We start from the raw sequence: 21150 nt of genomic DNA, 5'->3' as shown, positions 1-21150 counted from the left end.
CACCTTCTCATCATCTTAAAGAATTTACTTCCTGAATCCCTCTGACCTGCTCTCTAACAATCACTCCTGTAATTGTTCTGGGCAGTGTCAATATGTGTACAGGATCATTCCAATAGCAGAGTCTCTAAGTTCCTTAAAATCTTCTTCAATGATATATATATATATATAATATATATATATTTTCTTTTTTGGCTGCTCACAAGCTTTTTCTAGTTACAGTGAGTGGGGGCTACCCTTCATTGCAGTTTGCAAGCTTCTCACTGCCATGGCTTCTATTGTTGCACAGGCTTTAGGCTACTGGCCTTCAGTAGTTGCAAACTGTGGGCTCTAGAGTGCAGACTCAATAGTTGCGGCACATAGCTTAGTTGCTCTGTGACATGTGGGATCTTCCCGGACTAGGGATCAAACTCTTGTCCCCTGCACTGGCAGGCAGATCCTTATCCTCTGCACCACCAGGGAAGTCCTCCTTCAATGATCTTGATGTTTATCCTACCGCAACCACTTAGTCTCATGCTCATATCCCAGACTCTATCATTACCAAGAATTGCTACTCCTTTCTAATTTCAATTTCATGCAACTTGCTCTCTCACCACTCTTTCCTCACTTTTCAACTTACTGTTTCCTTTACTCCATCTGCAGAAATGCTTTGTTCTTATTGGGCTTAAATTCATAACTTTTTAATGTTTTTTAGTCCCTGGTATCCCCAGTTTCAACTTAAATTCCATGACCAGTCATTATAATCCATTGGTTCTGATACCTAATTCCAATGTGTGTTTGTGGGGGAGAGGGTTCCCCACACCAACAAACTGGGTGTCCTACAATTTCACTCAATCCTAATAGTATCTACCTGGAGAGAGCTTCAGATCCCACAGGTTAAGGGCTCAATCCCACAAGACTGCCCCCCAACTAGTACCTCAGATGCCTATCACAAGTCTAAGTGCTTCTGACATGTGCTTCTGATGGATAAGAAGTTACAACAATCTTCTCCTTAGGTTCAAATAATTTGCTGTAACAAGTCACAAAACTTAGAGAAATATTTTTACTCACTAGATCACTGGTTTATTATAAAAGGATACAACTCAGAAACAGATAGATGAGATGCATAGGACAAGGTATGGGAAAAGGGCACAGAGCTTCGAGGTCCTCTCCAGGCATGCCACTCTTCCAGCACTTCAGTGTTTTCACCAACCCAGAAGTTCTCAGAACCTCATTTTTTTGATTGATTTTTGAAATATAGTTGACTTACAACATTAGTTTCAGGTGTATAAAGTAGTTAGTTATCCAATACTTTTATGTATTATGAAATTATCACCACTCTGAGTCTAGTTACCATTCATCACAGTTCAAAGTTATTACAGTATCACTCACTATATTATCTATTGCTGTACATTACATCCTGTTATTTGTTTTATAGCTGAAAGTCTGTAACTCTTGATTTTTTTTCAACTATTTCATTGATCTTTCAACTCCCTTACCCTCTGGCAGCCATTAGTTTGTTCTCTATATTCATGTTGGTTTCTGTTTTATGTTGATTAGTTTGTTTTGTTTTTTGATTCCAAATATAACTGAAATAATATGGTATTTGTCTTTCTTTGCTGACTTATTTCACTTGACATAATACCTTCTAAGTCTATCCTGTGGGTTTTTATGGAAGCATTATTCCATAGGCATGACTGATTACATCACTGGCCGTTAGCAACTGATTCAACCTCCAGTCTCTCTCCCCTGCCAGGAGGCTTTCTAATTACAGGGTTGTTTCTCCTCACAACCAGCCTCCATCTTTAGCTGTTTTCCAAACATCACCTTATTAATATAAACCCAGTTGTAGGAGAAAGGGACTTGGTACAAATATCAAGACACCCATTTCACCTTGATGGCTCTGAAGCTATTTCAAAAGTAAGAACAAATATTATGACAAAAGATGCTCCCATTGCTCAGGAAACGGGAAGGATCTTGGGAACTGAGAGCAAGGAATTATGGAATAAGACCAAGACATATTTGGAAGAAGACCAAATATGTGTGTCTGAATGACTAAATATCTATTTCTTATAAGTCATAATATCACGTAATCACTTCTTTGTATTGATCCTCGGTTCTCTTTCTCTTTTCTTATTTCATCATATTCACTTGGTGAAATATAAACTTCATTACAGTTTTCCAGCTGCTACTCATGCAGCTGAATACAGCTGGGGAAAAATCACAACTGGTTCCTGTTTTAATTTCATAATTGCTAACTTTAAGTGGGCCTTGCATGATCCCTGGCAACCATCTTTCATTTTCCTAGGGTATTCACCTTCTTCTAAACTATTTTCATATTCAAATGGATACTTGTAGCTTCATTTGGGTGTCTATTGGGGCTATCAAAGTCAGACAATCAAAACTAAAGTTTTCATCACTCTGCACCTTTTAAGACCTGTTTCTATTGCAACAGCCCCATTTCAACTAACGGTAATTGAATCCTTCTAGTTTGTTGAGGAGGAACAAATTCTCCTCTTCTCTTCTAGGTTCTTCTGGCTGGTCTAAGAATTAAATTGACATGAGACAGGTTAACAGCAGAATACCCAGCAAAGCCACTTCCACATAGATCTTAAATCATTTTATCCACCTCGAACACCTTACTATTCTCCATCCACTCACTCCTATGGGAAAGGTGACAAAAAAATCAGGAAAGTTGAAATGATAGCTTCTCTTTGAATATATAAATTACAGATTATGTAATACTCACCATGGGACATTTTTATACAAATATCCACATATACTTAGATCCTGGACTATAGCTGAGTTGATCTATGTTCCCAACAATAGATGAAGTTCTTGCTCCAAAATTACTTAAATCTCAACTGACAGAAATTATAAAATACTTATAATAACTCTTATATGTGAACTCCTTGAATAATGAGAATTGATTGATAATCTGGGTGTTCATGCCCATTCAATTCACATTCATCTACTGTGGTTGAGAACTTCACTCACTGAAAGCCATGATTTGATTGCCCTAAAAAAAAAAAAAAAACTACATTGGATGAATATCTATCAGAGTATGTTACTTATCCCTTTCTTTAAACTAACTCTACTATAGCATTCATTTTTAGAGGTAAGAGAAAAACAGCTTTTTTTCAGTCTTAGTATAATTTTTAAACTTCTTCAGCATTGAAACATTTTTAAGAGGGTCAAGCTGTAATTTTTCTCTGTTACTATCTGAGAATCAACACCACAGACACTATCTACTGGATGCCTGTGGTGTGGTTTTTAGTTGTTAAGTTGTGTCTGACTCTTTTGCAACCCCATGGACTGCAGCCTTCAGGCTCCTCTCTTCATGGGATTTCCCAGGCAAGAATACTGGAGTGGGTCACCATTTCCCTCTCCAGGGTATCTTCCCCACCCAGGGATCAAACAGGTATCTCTTGTGTCTCCTGCATTGTCAGGCTGATTCTTTACCACTGAGCCACCTAAGAAGCCAAATGGATGCTTAATGACTTCTTCAGCTGTGTTTCTCACCCCATGAAGCCTCAATGGTTTCACCTGGTTGAGGAAAGCCTGTCGCCTTGTCCACTGATTATCATCTTCACTGACTACTTTCTGGATGTCTCTGGCTTTATCCTGATGGCTTCCAGAGCACTATCCACTTCAACTGGAGACCTTTTCCTTTCCATTCATTTTCCCTGTCATATTGCACTTTCCATTGTGTGTGTGTGCCTGCTAAGTCACTTCTGTCATGCCTGACTCTTTGCGACCCCATGGACCCCATGGAGCCCACAAGGCTCCTCTGTCCATGGAATTATCCAGGCAAGAATTCTGGAGAGGGTAGCCATGCCCTCCTCTAGGGGACTTTTCCAACCCAGGGATCAAACCTGCATCTCCTGTGACTCCTGTGTTGCAGGCAGATTATTTACCATTGAGCCACCAAGGAAGCCCCACTCTCTATGGTATATTTGCATTTTTTGCTGTTGCTGCTGTTGTCATTTAATGTAGTTTTAAAGAGTGGAGTTCAGTTTGAGAACTCCCAAGTTGAGAACTGTAGGAACATTTTTAAGATTCCTTAAAATTTGAAATTCTATTATTCTTTCATACGTTGAAAATAGAGAATTAAAAGATGGGGAAACTAGAAAAAAAGACATAGGACTTTTCATCCAGTTTAAGTTAGTTAACTCTTTGTAAGTAGCTGCAAGATATCATGCACTATTATAGGTATGCTGCAGTATCTGGGATGAAGAACTCACATTAATGCTTAGCTGTAAATAAATAATAGAGTTCCTCAACAAAGAAAGAAATAAATAAAGGGTGTGGGATCACTTTCGCTAGAATTCATTAAAATTACAATTCTCATCTGTCTAAATTAGTTTAGAGATAGTCTCACCTGAAGGCAAGGGGATCGACCAGACAAGTTCTCAAGACATCCTACAGCCCCAAATCCATAATCTTCCAATAAAATAGACATTGATCTGAATGCTTGATCCTCGTGGGTTAGAGCAATGGAAGAAACAACACTGCCATGTCAATTTAGAGAAAAGCAATTTGTTTTGATAGGTTTACTTTCCTTTCATTTAATTTTTCCCTCCAGACACTTTTTTATTCCTTTTATTGAGTTTGTTTAGATAGCAAGCCCATGTTATTGAGCTCCTTTCCCCTGAAACTTTTCTAAAGGGATATTAAGATGTCTGGGAGAAGTTCAATTAGGTTTAAATTAATTTCTGCTAGTATGCCAGAGTTCCCCAAACACCTCTTTTTAAAAAGAATTACTTGATTATTTAAGCCAGGAGACAAAAAACAAATTGAATAAGAAAAAGAAAACTTACATTCTAAAATAGAAATCAGACCTCCCTCATAAGGTTCCGAGTGGTTATTAGTATCAACTCTTTAAAAAGCAAACAGCATTTTATATGAATCTCATATCATGTTTCTTAGCCTGTGGTAGAAATAACATTAATTTTAGATGTATATCTACTAAGAATCACATTGATTCTATTTTAATATATCATCATATGGTTTTAATCTTTGTGTAGTACCATGACATATTGTTATATTGAAAAGAACATCATAAATTACGATTCCTACTAACATCTAGAATTGCCAAAAAAGTGTATTTTGGTTTATTTACCATTAGTCTATTACTCTTCATTTAGTATTAATTTTTCCCAGATGGAAAGAGAACATATTATTTCAATAATCTCAATCCAAATTATAATTGCACATTACATCCAACTCTGATTTCTCTTCTAGCTTTGGCATTCATCTGTCCCTCCTGCTATCTTTCCACCCAGATTCATTAGTTCCTATTTTGTTTTTCTCTTTTTCATTTAAAATTTTAGTCATGAGTTAGGTATAATATAAAGATCAGTAGTTTATAAATAACTGTTGGATTTCATTAATTCTATGCAATCAAATGGTTTGTCTTTTATTATTTGTTGAAAAGAAGTTGTGGATTTATTTTGTTTGTTTTTAGCAAAAGAATGACACATAGGACATTTCTATTTTAAAATCACTGCTGGAATCTTACCTGGTTTCAGACTTATAAGCAATTTTTTTTCCTCTTTTAGACCATTTACAGGCTAACGTTGTATTTCCCTTTATTCAAAGATACTGATTACTTCCCATATCTTCTTTAAAATAGTAACTCAAACTATAGCATTGTTGGTTTGCTCATGAGTTCCCATGTGAAATCTGAAACTGGGCCCCATACTCAGAGGGCAAGAAGGGACCAAAGAAAGAGGCAGAGGGCCCAAGACTGGTAGGTGGAGGGTTTAATAAGCAAGGGAGCTTACATAAGAGGCTTATCCTTGATGGCCCACAAGAGGAGTAGGTCTCTCTACCTGCCAGTCAAAATCTTCACAGTTTACACAGAGGCCTTAACTGGATTCAGTCACACATTCAATCCAAATGGTCTCAACAACTTACCTTCTTCTCTCAAATTTGCGTCCTTCAAACACCTCTTACAGCATAGGAATGGTTGGCAGGATGTACATTTCAAGGACAGAGGAGGGGATGAGGAGCCTCTGATCACCCAGTCAACCAATGGTCACATTGTTTCCATGATCTCCTCCAAAAAGAACAGACACATATACACAAAACAATTTTTTTGTGTGTTTTGTGTTAGTATGTTTCCTCTATTCATTAATAGAATATATGTTTCAATTGAATATATTTTCAATCCTTTGTTAACAAAATCATTTATAAAGGTGAAAAATTGGTTAAAAATGTAAAGAAAGACCAACCAAAATAAATATTAAGACAAAAAAATATGGTATAGAGGGCTGGTACAATAAAGCAAAAATCAAAGTTAGCACTTAGGTTGAAAATACATTTCAAAATAGAATAAGGTTTATAAACAGAATAAGTTTATATTTGGGTGTCTATACCTTGTGGCTGTAGACTTGTTGGCTTCTTATTAAAAGGAAAAATCCATTTCAATCTTCTCTGACTACATTGATATAATCTTTGTTCAATGTAATGTTTTTGAGTAATTATAAAGTTGTAGCTTCTGTGCTAGATAACAAAGACACAAAAGATTAATTAGCAGGTTAAAAATTAAAAGAAGGCAGGGTTAATGTTACCATCAGCATCTTCATAATCATCATACAATCTACCATATTGCTTTTACAATGTGCATTTTTCCTTCATTTTCACATCTATTCATCACAACCTTATGAGGCAGTTATATTTATTATGCCTGTACTACAGATGAAGTGTTGAGGCTTAGAGAACTCAATGAAACTCTCAAGGTAAAAAAATAGACTAAAATTGAATCTGTTTTGCAATTTGACACAGTACAGTACCTGGTATATAGAGAACATTACCTAAGCATTAGCAATTTTTACCATGCTTAGCATCATTATTATTGTTTTATTATTTGAGTCTTGTGTGCTCAGTAGCTTCAGTTGTGTCCAACTCTGCAACCCCATGGACTGTAGCGTAACAGGCTCCTTTGTCAGTGGTACACTCCAGGCAAAAATGCTGGAGTCTTAGATTTTTAAAAAATCCTTTATAACAATAAATAATGTACATACAGATTTCTGCAAAAAATGACTTGGTAAAATGTTGTCTTCTAATTTTTTTCATATTTATCAATAAATTATTAAGGAGATTGTATTGAACAAAAAGTTAAATTAAAACTTGAAAATTCTAGTAACCTGAGTAGAAACTAAAACACTGTTTGAAAAGTAACAAATAAGTCGGTCTACTACCCAGTTTGGCAAGTTTTGAATATTATCAGTATAGTTAATATTATCATTTGAAATAATAATGTATTTCATGCTTTGTCACTATCATTTACACTTTACATGGTGAAAAGATAAAGGTTGGCCTGATTTGAATGCCAATTTATTAAATTCTGATGGCTTATTTTCAATTTTTTTGTTAATAAAAACAATGACACATTGAAACATAACATAAAGTACATGGTAAATCTGATGTCCACTAAAATGTTGGGAGAACTCTATACTGCTTTAAGTGGAATGATAGGGAAAGTTAAAAAAAATGCCAAAATAGGATAGAAAGTTATCTGTATAAGAAAAGCAGGATATGTAGAAGACATTGAAAAGCAATCTGTATTTAGAATATACTTTGTTAATCTGAAATTATTACCATTATAATATTTTAATCTGAAGAATTTAAAATGTATTATATTTTTTCAGTTGTTACTGTACATTTGTTCATTGCTAACATATTTCTGAGTTTCAGACCATCTTATTAAGGGGATTTTAGAAATTTGGGGAGGAAATTTGATTCTTTTTGTCTCTAAGAGAGCTCTTAACCAAGTTCTGGAAGCCACTTGTTCATTAATAATAAACTCTCCGCCATCAAGGTATATAATAAGAAATCATTGGCAGTGACAACACTCCATTGAGTAATTTGAAACTGTTGCCATCCAGTTGGGCTGATGTGATTAATTAACCCATCAGCAAGCTCAGCTGTCTGATGAAGAGTAGCTGTGTAGCAGTGAATCTCAAGGAGAACTTGAACTTTTTGAGGATCTTGAACTGAAATTTCTTCTCAGACAAGTGGCCTAATTGAATTTCAATGAACTGGAAATCAAAGCTTTCTAGACTTTTTAATTTCCATAAGTACAATTCTCTCTTTTTTTTTAAAAAAAATATTTTTCCTCTTAAGTGTTACAAGCGTATAATCAGATCATATAACTTGAGATCTGGGAGGCTCCAAATTTCCCAGAATAAAATTATTTGCTTTATTTCAAATCAATTTCCTGCTGAGGTTCACTTATCCTTTATTAGTATCCCTCTTTCTTTGCAGTTTACTGTTTTAAAAATAATAGAGACAGTTTTTAAAAGGTGTGCAACATTACTTTGTGTGCTTGTTATTTAATGAGTCTGAAAACCAATGCATAAGGACCATCTGGTGACTTGACTGTAGAGATACATTGATACCACCACCCAGAAATTTTGATTCAGCCAGACTGAAGTAGAGCCATAACGTTTATTTTGAAACTCATCTCAGGAAATTCTAATGCATAACTAAATTTATAAGTGTAAGGAACTGTAGTGATGGGTTAGATTTCCTTTAGCAGTTGCATATTCTGATTTTAAATATATTTTCATGTGTTTCTGTTTGTGTTTTTATTAAGAATTGACAGAAAGGTTTTTTTTCCTGAAACTTCAATAATTTGTCTTACTCAGAGGGTCCATCCAACTTATCAATTATAATTGAAATAATACTGACATCATAATGATTCTAAGGATTCTAAATCAACAACGTGATGCAAGAAGCTTAGCTCAGTGCTCTGTGATGACCTAGAGAGTGGGATGGGGAGGTGGGAGGGGCTCAAGAGGGAGGGGATATATGTATATTTATAGATGATTCACATTGATGTACAGCAGAAGCCACAATAACATTGTAAAAAAATTATCCTCCAACTAAAAATAAATTTTAAAAAATGTGATGCCTCATCTATTTATTGAACAAATACATATATTTAAAACATATCATACTGTCTATTTAAATTCAATTTGGACACAGGAACTGAAATGAATACTACATTGGTTGAAGCAAATGCTCTATCTAAAACAACCTCTGTCTTGCAGTGTATTGAAGAGTCATTTAATGGGAGAACATAGTGGGTGTTATCCACAGTATCAACCACATTGGAAGAACATGTCCAAAAGAGAGATTATAATTCCTTTTAAGAATATAGACCTCTTAAAAAGTTTTACTTCTGTGGCAGAAATGTAGGTCAGCTCTCCCCAATACACATTTCTCAAACCTTTATACTCTACTTACTCCAATCTATATGAGGTAAAAGATAAATACTTTTTAATATAAGTTTCATTTGTACCTAAGGATCAGGTAAAGAGTTCTGGCTAAATAAGCATGTAGATAGGTTGGGATACAAATGGGATTCCTGGAACTGTGGCAAACATTTTTCAACCATGTGAGAAAGAAAATAGAATCAGAAAAATTCCAGCCTGACTATATTTAGTCAGTGAATCAGCTCCTGTAGTAAAAAAATATGAAATGCTCTTTGAGAAAAATAGACTCCCATCTGAATCTTTTCTAGCAACCTAAATTGTTTCTACCTAATATAATGTCCAGCATCCCTAATGTAGCCCCTTTGGTCACAAAAAAACCAAAGTCCTCTTGACATTTAAAAAGGAATAAGCTTCTAGATGTTCTATTTCTGAAAAAGTGAAACACATAATCAATACTTCATTTTTTTCAATATTTAAGTGTTGCTCTCTATGGCATTTTCCCCACCAAATGTTGTTAACTGTTAAGCTTAGGGCACAATGCTTTCATAGTATTTCGAATGATGTATGTGCTTCCTTGGCTGTCCAATGGTTAAAAATCCACTTGCCAGTGCAGGGGACGTGGATTGGATCCCTGGTCCAAGAAGATTCCACATGCTACAGGGCAACTAAACTTGTGCACCACAACCACTGAGCTCACATTCTAGAGTCCACAAGCTGCAAGTACTGAGTCCATGTATCTGAGACTCAGTGCTCTGAAACAAGCGAAGCCACCACAGTGAGAATCACATGCACCACAACTAGGGGGTAACCCTTGCTCACCACAACTAGAGAAAGCCCGCTTGCAGCAATGATGACCCAGTGCAACCAAAAATAAATATGACAGATAGACAAATAAATACTTTTAAAAAATAATAATATTAATATACACAATTAATTGTACAGGTCTTTGTATTAGTTATCTGTAATGAAATTCCCATCATTATGCATAGAGGCCATCTTTATTCATAATTCATGTTTTACCTGAGATGTTTAGGCATCTAAAGGTAATTCCAGAGCTGCCCAATAGGTATGTGTTTATTTTTAATCATCAGCCCTGATACGCCAAGGTAAGTGATATCATCATTTATTTGTTTTGTTACAAATGTCTGGCTTATTGATTCTCTGACATTGGTCAAACAGAGAGTGATGAAAAAACAGTTCTCATACACTTCTATTAAGAATCTAAACTAACAGGAATAAAAAGAAACATCACAATTTCTCTTAATAACTCATGATAGCCATAGGCAGTGACATCTTTCTCTAATTTCATTCAATCTCCTTCTTTTTGTTCAATTCTCAGAACAAAAATAAAAAGGGTAAGCATGATTTGTATTCTCTTTTGGTATCATGTAGAAATTTCATTATGTGACTTTATCATTTTCCAACACTTTGTTTTAATATCATGGAATTTTTTTTCCAAGTATATAAAACTTATATGAGCTAAATAATACTAAGAGGTCCTTTAGCATTTGTCAAACACCAGATAACAATAATTTGTAAATGACAAATTTTTGGCATGAAGATAAGTAGTAATGCTGAAATATTACATTCAGTGATTCAGCAAAAATGATGAAGTCATTTTTATTCTCCAAAATAGATAAAGGATGCTTATAAAAAATAAACAGTATTATTAAGTGCTTCAAAGAGAGAATTGACAATGATAGATAATTGAGGTGCTAGGTACTTTCTCACATATGGATTACTGAAAAGGGTAGGTACTATTACAACTATTATTTTAGAGTGGCTTGGAAGGGCTAAGATACACACACAATGTCACATAGGTAGTAAGTAGAGAAGCCTGGTTTTAGACTCAATTTCATGTCTGAGTCAGTATTGTTTTCAAAAACCCTTAGGGGTTTTCTTTTTCACTTGCTTTCAGTTTTTTTTTTTTTTTTTTAGCACCGTAACTATCCCAAACGTTGAAATTATTTGGTCCAAATTAGCACTAAACTAGCACAGTTGTCTATACTTAATAGAATAGTCAAAAATAAATATCTGCTAAAAGGAAAGGAATTTATTGAAATATGTAAATAGTTCTATAGAAGCATGCATGTAGTAGTCATACCTAGCTTAGAAACTACAAAATTTAGTGAACACCTCCAGTGTAATGTGTGTATGTTGTCCATTTAGGGGTAAAAGTCAATATTCTATCATGGTTTAGAGCATCTGCTCTATAATCAGTCTGCCGGAGGTAGAATTTTGGTTTTTGTCACTTACTAGCTCTGTAACTCAGACAGAAGTTTAACCTTTTGTGTTAAATTTCTTCAACTGTAAAATGTTAATCATTGGATTTATTGTTGATTTCTTGCTTCCTTCTGGCAGACCAAACTCTTTGGAATGATGAAAAGAGTAAGAAACTAATGCAAGCAACACACTGTCTAAATAACCCATTACCAAGGACATAGGATACTGAGCATCTCCCATTTATCAATCCTTGGTTTCATTTCTGGAGCTATGTCAGTGAGGCAATGGGAATATTTAAATATCAGACTTAAAAAATACAGTTTTGACCAGAATTGTGATCTGTGGGGGGATAATAAGTCTTCAGTTTCCTAGATGTTTTCTAGAGTGCAGTATAGGAAAAAGGATGAGTGAGTCAGGAAATAATTCCAGGATTTTGAAATAAGTTTTGAATAAAGAGTAGCTTTAACCTAGACAAAGAATGAGGAAAACACATTCTAGGTAAGAAGAGTATAAGATGTAAAAGTCTATAGAAATAAATCAGCATTCTTACATTTTTAAGGAGGTACAAGTAAATATGGGTGGAAGGGGCAAAAATTATATATGACAGGATGTTAGAGAGATGGATAGGGGTCAGATCACTAAGAGTCTTGGCCAAACTAAGGAGTTCATTCTTTATATTTAAAATGATTGGAGTGAGGCAGTCCTAAGATGGCAGAGAAATAGGACGAGGAGACCACTTTCTCCCCCACAAATTCATTGAAAGATCATTTGAACACTGAGTAAATTCCACAAAACAACTTTTGAACGCTGGCAGAGGACACCAGGCAGCCAGAAAGGCAGCCCATTGTCTTTGAAAGGAGGTAGAACAAAATATGAAAGATAAAAAGAGAGACAAAAGAGTTAGGGATGGAGACCCATCCCAGGGAGGGAGTTGTAAAACAGAAGTTTCCAAACACCAGGAAACACTCTCACCAGCAGGTCTGTGGGAAGTTTTGGAATCTCAGAGGGCAACATAACCAGGATGATAAATAAATAAATAAAACCCACATATTACATGCTTAATGGCAACTTCCAGCAGAGAAGTAGCCCAGACACTCACAACCACCACTAGCAAGCGTGGCTGAACAGGGAGGCGTGGGCTGCATTGCTTAGGATAGGGACCCCGGGTCTAAATGCCCTGAGGACAATCTGAGGAGCTAACCTGAGATAGCAACTCAAACTGTGGGATAGCCAGAGAGAGAGTGAGAGAGACAGACAGAATTTTCCCATGAAAAGCTCTAACCTAAGGCACTGATGGGCTGCTCACAGATCCAAGGACTAAACGAATACCAGAGGAGAGCTAGCTGTCTGTGTACCAACCCATCCACCACCAGAGGCAGAGAGGCAGGCGGGCAACAGCCAGAGTCGGAAAGGGGCAATCTCAGCCCCAGAGATAGCATCCTCTACCAAACTGCGAGCAGGCTCCCAGTTGCTAACCAAGTCTTCCTGGGATCCTGGACGGTTGACATCCACCGGGAGGGTCACAGCCAGAAATCAGCTCCCCAGAGGAGACACATGGCACACTGAAATGGCACTCCCATTGTGTACCCAGGAAACTGAGCAGCTGGGATGGGAGAGGTGATAAGATGCACCGCCCCACCTGAGGAGAGTGTGCTCGACAAGCACCTGGTCACCTGAGCTGCTTGGACCTGGGAAGGGCACAAAACGCAGAACCAACCGAGTCTGTGCCTTTGAGGAATACCTGAGAACCTGAACCTGAGTGGCTTAGACCTGGGAAGTGCACATAATGCAGGGCCTGCTTTAGATAGTTCCCTTGCAGAGCAACCTGGAGCCTGATAAGCTGGGAAAGCACCCATACCATGAGCGGGGGCAAACCCAGTGTGGCCAAGACACTGCGAGCACTCCCCACACCCACAAGTGATATTTGTTTGCAATGTTCCTCTCTCCCCACAGCACAGCAAGACTGAACAAGGGAGCCTAAATAAATGATCACTTTCGCCCCCTTTTGTCAGGGCAGAAATTAGACACTGAAGAGACTTGCAAACAGAAGAAGCCAAAATAAACAGAGGGAACTGCTTTGGAAGTGACAGGTGCAACAGATTATAACCTCGTAGTTAGCACCAACTTCTTTGGAAGGGGCCTATAGATCTTGAGAAGTATAAGCTGGAACAAGGAACTATCTGAAACTGAACTGACCCCACACTGCCCAGGACAGCTCCAGAGAAATTCCTAGATATACTTTTAGCATTATCATTTACAATTTTTTTTAATTTTTTTTATTTTAAGATCTTTATTACTCCTTTAATTTTCATTTTATAACCTACTATTACCTTGCAAAAATACCCTATATTTAAATGAAATTTCATATATATTTTTATAATTATTGTGATTTTTTTAAATATTGTATTTTTGAGAGTCTAACTTCTACTCTAGATTCTTAATCTTTGCCTTTTTGTATTTGTTATCAATTATGTACCTTTAAGAATCCAATCTTCAGTACCCATTTTTACTTCAGAGTGTGATTACTGGCTTGATTGCCCTATCCCCCTTTTGACTCTCCTTTTTCTTCCCTAGGTTACCTCTGTCTCCTCCCTCCCCCTTCTCTTCTCTACCCAACTCTGAATCTCTTTGGGTATTCTGGGCTGTGGCAAACACTTAGGGAACTGATTATGGGCTAGATCTGTCTCTCTCCTTTTGACCACCCCCTCTTCTCCTCCTTGTCACCTCTGTCTCCTCCCTCCCTCTTCTTTTCTCCATGTAACTCAGCGACCCTTTCTGGGTGTCCCTTACTGTGGAGAATCTTTTCTCCATTAACCTAGATGTTTTATCATAGGTGCTGTATGGATGGAGAATTCTTGAGGCTACTTTAAGAATAAGACTGAAAACCAAAGGCAGGAGGCTTAAATCCAAAACCTGAGAACACCAGAGAACTCCTGACTCCAGGGAACATTAATTGATAAGAGCTCATCTAAAAGCCTCCATACCTACACTGAAACCAAGCTCCACCCAAGAGCCAACAAGTTTCAGAGCAAGACATACCACACAAATTCTCCAGCAATGCAGGAATATAGCCCTGAGCATTAATATACAGGCTGCCCAAAGTCACACCAAACCCATAGACACCTCAAAACTAACTACTGGACAATTCATTGCACTCCAGAGAGAAGAAATCCAGCTCCACTCACTAGAACACCAACACAAGCTTTCCTAACCAGGAAACCTTGACAAGCCACTCGTCCACCCCACCCACATGGAGGAACCTCCACAATAAAGAGGAACCACAAACTGCCAGAATACAGAAGTGCTTCCCTGGTGGCTCAGACAGTAAAGCATCTGTCTACAATGTGGGAGACCTGGGTTTGATCCCTGGGTCGGGAAGATACCCTGGAGAAGGAAATGGAAATCCTCTCCAGTACTATTGCCTGGAAAATCCCATGGACAATGGAGCCTGGTAGGCTACAGTCCATGGGGTCGCAAAGAGTTGGACACAACAGAATACAGAAAGAACACCCCAAAAACAGCAATCTAAACAAGATGACAAGGCAGAGAAATATTTAGCAGGTAAAGGAACATGATAAATGTCCACCAAGCCAAACAAAAGAGGAGGAGATAGGGAGTCGACCTGAAAAAGAATTCCAAATAATGATAGAAAAATGATCAAAAATCGTGAAAACAAAATGGAGTTACAGATAAATAGCCTGGAGACAAGGATTGAGAAGATGCAAGAAATGTTTAACAAGGACCTAGCAGAAATAAAAAAGAGCCAATAAATAATGAATAATGCAATAAATGAGATTTATTGCATTTATAAAACACTCTGGAGGAAACAAAAACACTCCCTCCAAAAACACTCTGGAGGGAACCAACAGTAGAATAACGGAGGTAGAAGATAGGATAAGTGAGGTGGAAGATAGAATGGTGGAAATAAATGAAGCAGAGAGGAAAAAAGAAAAAAAGAATTAAAAGAAATGAGGACAACCTCAGAGACCTCTGGGACAGTGTCAAATGCCCCAACATTCGAATCATAGCAGTCCCAGAAGAAGAAGACAAAAAGAAAGACCATGAGAAAATACTTGAGGAGATAATGATTGAAACCTTCCCTAAAATGGGGAAGGAAATAGCCACCCAAGTCCAAGAAAGCCAAAGAGCCCCAAACAGGATAAATCCAAGGTGAAACACCCAAGACACATATTAATCAAATTAACAAAGATCAAACACAAAGAACAAATACTAAAAACAGCAAGGGAAAAACAACAAATAACACACAAGGGGATTCCCATAAGGATAACGGCTGATCTTTCAATAGAAACTCTTCAGACCAGAAGGGAATGGCAGGACATACTTTCAGTGATAAAAGAGAAAAACCTACAGCCCAGATTACTGTACCCAGCAAGGATCTCATTCAAATATGAAGGAGAAATCAAAAGCTTTACAGACAAGCAAAAGCTGAGAGAATGCAGAACCACCAAACCAACTCTTCAACAAATGCTAAAGGATCTTCTCTAGACAGGAAACGCAGAAAAGGTGTATAAACTCGAACCCAAAACAACAAACTAAATGGCAACAAGATCAAACTTATTGTAAATAGGTTGAATGCCACAACCAAAAGACAAAGACTGGCTGAATGGATACAAAAACAAGACCCTTATATATGTTGTCTACAAGAGTCCCACCTCAAAACAAGGGACACATAAGGACTGAAAGTGAAGGGCTGGAAAAAGATATTCCATGCAAATAGAGAACAAAAGAAAGCAAGAGTAGCAATACTCATAACAGATAAAATAGACTTTGAAATAAAGGCTGTGACAAGAGACAAAGGACACTACATAATAATCAAAGGATCAATCCAAGAAGAAGAGGTAACAATTATAAATATATATGCACCCAACATAGGAGCACTGCAATATGTAAGGCAAATACTATCAAGTATGAAAGGGGAAATTAACAGTAACACAATAATAATGGGAGACTTTAATACCTCACTCACACCTATGGATAGATCAGCTAAACAGAAAATTAGCAATGAAACATAAATTTTAAATGATACAATGGACCAGTTAGACCTAATTGATACCTATAGGACATTTCACCCCAAAACAATGAATTTCACCTTTTCCCCAAGTGCCCACAGAACGTTCTCCAGGATAGATTATACCCTGGGCCATAAATCTTGCCTTGGTAAATTCAAAAAATTGAAATCATTCCAAGCATCTTTTCTGATCACAGTGCAGTAAGATCAGATATCAACTACAGGAAAAAAAAAAACTATTAAAATTTCCAACTTGTGGAAGCTAAACAATACACTTTTGAAAAACCAACACATCACAGAAGAAATAAAAAAAGAAATCAAAATATGCATGAAAATGAAAACATGACAACCCAAAACCTATGGGATTCAGTAAAAGCAATGCTAAGGGGAAGGTTCATAGCAACACAAGCTTACCTCAAGAAACAAGAAAAAAGTAAAATGAATAACCTAACTCTACACCTAAAGCAATAGAATAAGAAGAAATGAAGAACCACAGAGTTAGTAGGAGGAAATAAATCATAAAAATTAGCACAGAAATAAATGCAAAGGAAACAAGAGTGACCACAGCAAAAATCAACAAAGCTAAAAGCTGGTTCTTTGAGAAGATAAATATAATAGAAAACCATTAGCCAGACTCAACAAGAAACAAAGAGAGAAGAATCAAGTCAACAAAATTAGAAATGAAAATGGAGAAATCACAAGAGACAGCACAGAAATACAAAGGATCATAAGAGATTACTATCAGCAACTATAGGCCAATAAAATGGACAACTTGGAAGAAATGGACACATTCTTAGAAAACTATAACTTTCCAAACTGACCCAGGAAGAAATAGAAAATCTTATCAAACCCATCACAAGCACAGAAATTGAAACTGTAATCAGAAATCTTCCAGCAAACAAAAGCCCAGGACCAGACGTCTTCACAGATGAATGCTATCAAAAACTTAGAGAAGATCTAACACCTATCCTACTCAAACTCTTCCAGAAACTTGCAGAGGAAGGTAAACTTCCAAACTCATTCTAGAAGGCCACCATCACCCTAATCCCCAAACCAGACAAAGATGCCACAAAAAAAGAAAACTACAGTCCAATATCACTGATGAACATAGATGCAAAAATCCTTAACAAAATTCTAGCAAACAGAATCCAACAATATATTAAAAAGATTATACATCATGACCACGTGGCCTTTATCCCAGGGATGCAAGTATTTTTTAATATCTACAAATCAATCAATGTAATACACCACATTAACAAATTAAAAGATTAAAAACCATATGATTATTTCAATAGATGCAAAGAAAACCTTGACAAAATTCAACATCCATTTATGACAAAAACCCTCCAGAAAGCAGGAATAGAAGGAACATACCTCAACATAATAAAAGCTATATATAATAAACCCACAGCAAACATTATCCTCAATGGTGAAAAATTGAAAGCATTGCCCCTAAAGTCAGGAACCAGACAAGGATGCCCACTCTCACCACTACTACTCAACATAGTTTTGGAAGTTGTAGCCACAGCAACCAGAGAAGAAAAAGAAATAAAAGGAATCCAGATTGGAAAAGGAAGTAAAATTCTCACTGTTTGCAGATGACATGATCCTCTGTAAAGAAAACCCTAAAGACGTCACCAGAAAATTACTATAGTTAATCAATGAATATTGTAATGTTGCAGGATAGAAAATTAACACGCAGAAATCCCTTGCATTCCTATACACTAACAATGAGAAAACAGGAAGAGCAATTAAGGAAACAATCCATTCACCATTGCAACAAAAATAATAAAATACTTAGGAATAAATTTACCTAAAAAAACAAAAGACTATATATAGAAAACTATAAAACACTGATGAAACAAATCAAAGATGACACAAATAGATGGAAAAATATACCATGTACATGGATCAGAAGAATCAATATATTGAAAATGAGTATGCTACACAAAGCAATCTATAGATTCAATGCAATCCCCTATCAAGCTACAAACAGTATTTTTCAGAAAACTAGAACAAATAATTTCACAATTTCTATGGCAATACAAAAAACCTTGAATAGCCAAAGCAATCTTGAGAAAGAAGAATGGAACTGGAGGATTCAATCTGCCTGACTTCAGGCTCTACTACAAAGCCACAGTCATCAAGACAGTATGGTACTAGCACAAAGACAGAAAAATAGATCAATGGAACAAAATAGAAAGCCCAGAGATACATCCATGCACCTATGGACACCTTATCTTTGACAAAGGAGGCAAGAATATACAATGGAGGAAAGACAATCTTTTTAACAAATGTTGCTGGGAAAACTGGTCACCCACTTGTAAAAGAATGAAACTAGAACACTTTCTAACACCATACACAAAAATATACTCAAAATAGATTAAAGATCTCAATGTAAGACCAGAAACTATAAAATTCTTAGAGGAAAACATAGGCAAAACACTCTCTGACATAAATCACAGAAGGATCCTCTATGACCCACCTCCCAGAGTAATGGAAATAAAAGCAAAAATAAACACATGGGACCTACTTAAACTTAAAAGCTTTTGCACAATGAAGCAAACTATAAGGTGAAAAGACAGCCTTTATAATGGGAGAAAATAATAGATACAAAAGGAATGGACAAAGAATTAATCTCAAAAATATACAAGCAACTCCTGTACCTCAATTCCAGAAAACAAACAAACAAACAAACAAAAAAGGCCCAATCAAAATTGGGCCAAAGAACTAAACAAACATTTCTCCAAAGAAGACATAGAGATGGCTAACAAACACATGAAAAGATGCTCAACATCAGGCAAATCAAAGCCACAATGAGGTATCATCTCACACCAGTCAGAATCGCTGCTATCCAAAAGTCTACAAACAATAAATGCTGGAGATGGTGTGGAGAAAAAGGAACCCTCTTATACTGTTGGTGGGAATGCAGACTAGTATAGCCACTATGGAGAACAGTGTGGAGATTCCTTAAAAAACTGGAAATAGAATTGCCATACGACTCAGCAATCCCACTGCTGGGCATACACACTGAGGAAACCAGAATTGAAAGAGACACGTGTACCCCAATGTTCATTGCAGCACTGTTTATAATAGCCAGGACATGAAAGCAACCTAGAGGTCCATCAGCAGACAAATGGATAAGAAAGCTGTGATACATATACACAATGGAATATTACTCAGCCATTAAAAAGAATGCATTTGAATCAATTCTAATGAAGTGGATGAAACTGGAGCCTATTATACAGAATGAAGTAAGTCAGAAAGAGAAACACCAATAAAGTATACAAACGCATATATATGGAATTTAGAAAGATTGTAATGATGACCCTATATGCGAGAAAGCAAAAGAGACACAGATGTATAGAACAGTCTTTTGGACTCTGTGGGAGAAGGCGAGGGTGGGATGATTTGAAAGAATAGCATTGAAACATATATATGATCATATGTGAAATAGAGTGCCAGACCAGGTTCGATGCATGAGACTGGGTGCTCAGGGCTGGAGCACTGTGATGACCCTGAGGGATAAGGGAACACATGTAAACCCATGGCTGATTCATGTTAATATATGCCAAAAACTGCTACAATATTGTAAAGTAATTAGCCTCCAATTAAAATAAATATATAAATAAAAAATAAAAGTGACTGGAGCAAAGCCATATTAGAGGCTATGAGACCATTTAGGAGACAATGATGGGAATCTAACTAAAAAATGAGACACTTCAGAAAAATCCCCTTTATGTTTATGTGTTTGAATGTGTCTAGTATAAATAAGGGCAAGTAAGAATGAAAGAAGAAACCAGACTGTCAAGGGAATGGGGTTAATGGAGAAGGAAATACTATTTATTATTATTTGATGTGTTACAGCAGATGTTTTATACTTCTAAAAGAAGTATATTTTAAACAGTCATTAAATTAGAATCCTATTTACTTCTTTCAGTTTAAAAAACACGTACATCATCTCACTTTAAAGTTACAGCTACTTTTTATTGTTCACATATACAAAATATTGAATGACATCATATATTTCATCTTTTGCTGCTTCTGCTTTTTTTGTTATAGCCAGAGAATTATTGCCAAAATCAATATTAATGAACTTTTTCCTGTTTTGTTCTGGGAGTTTTACAGTTTCAGGGCTTATATTTAAGCCTTTAATCCATTATGAGTTAACCTTTTGTGAATGGTATAAGATAATCATTCAAATTTATTCTTCTACATGTGGTTATCCAGTTTCCCTAATTCCATTTATTGAAGAGTCCATCATTTCTTCATTGACTATTCTTGACTCGCTTGTCAAATGTTAGTTGAGCATATATATGAGTGTTTATTTGGGGGTCTCTATTATGTTACTTGGTCTATGTGCCTATTTTTATGTCAGTACCATGCTGTTTTGATTACTATATCTTTGTTGTAGCTTGAAATCAGGAAGCATATTTTCCCCAGCTTTGTTTTTCTTTTTCAGGTTTGCTTTAGCCATTCAAGGTCATTTGTGGTTCCATACAAGTCGTAGGGTTATTTTTTCTATTTCTGTGAAAAATGACATTGGAAATTTGAAGATTTCACTAAATCTATACATGGCTTTAGGTAGTTTGGACATTTTGACAATATTAATTTTTCTAATATGTGAATCTGGAACATATTTCCATGTATGTGTGTCCCTCTTAATTTCTTTCAACAAAGTTTTGTGGCTTTCAATGT

The sequence above is a fragment of the Oryx dammah genome, unplaced genomic scaffold (assembly GCF_014754425.2).
Source record: "Oryx dammah isolate SB20612 unplaced genomic scaffold, SCBI_Odam_1.1 HiC_scaffold_23, whole genome shotgun sequence".
Classification (NCBI taxonomy): Eukaryota; Metazoa; Chordata; class Mammalia; order Artiodactyla; family Bovidae; genus Oryx; species Oryx dammah.
Note: the sequence above shows the minus strand (reverse complement) of the source record.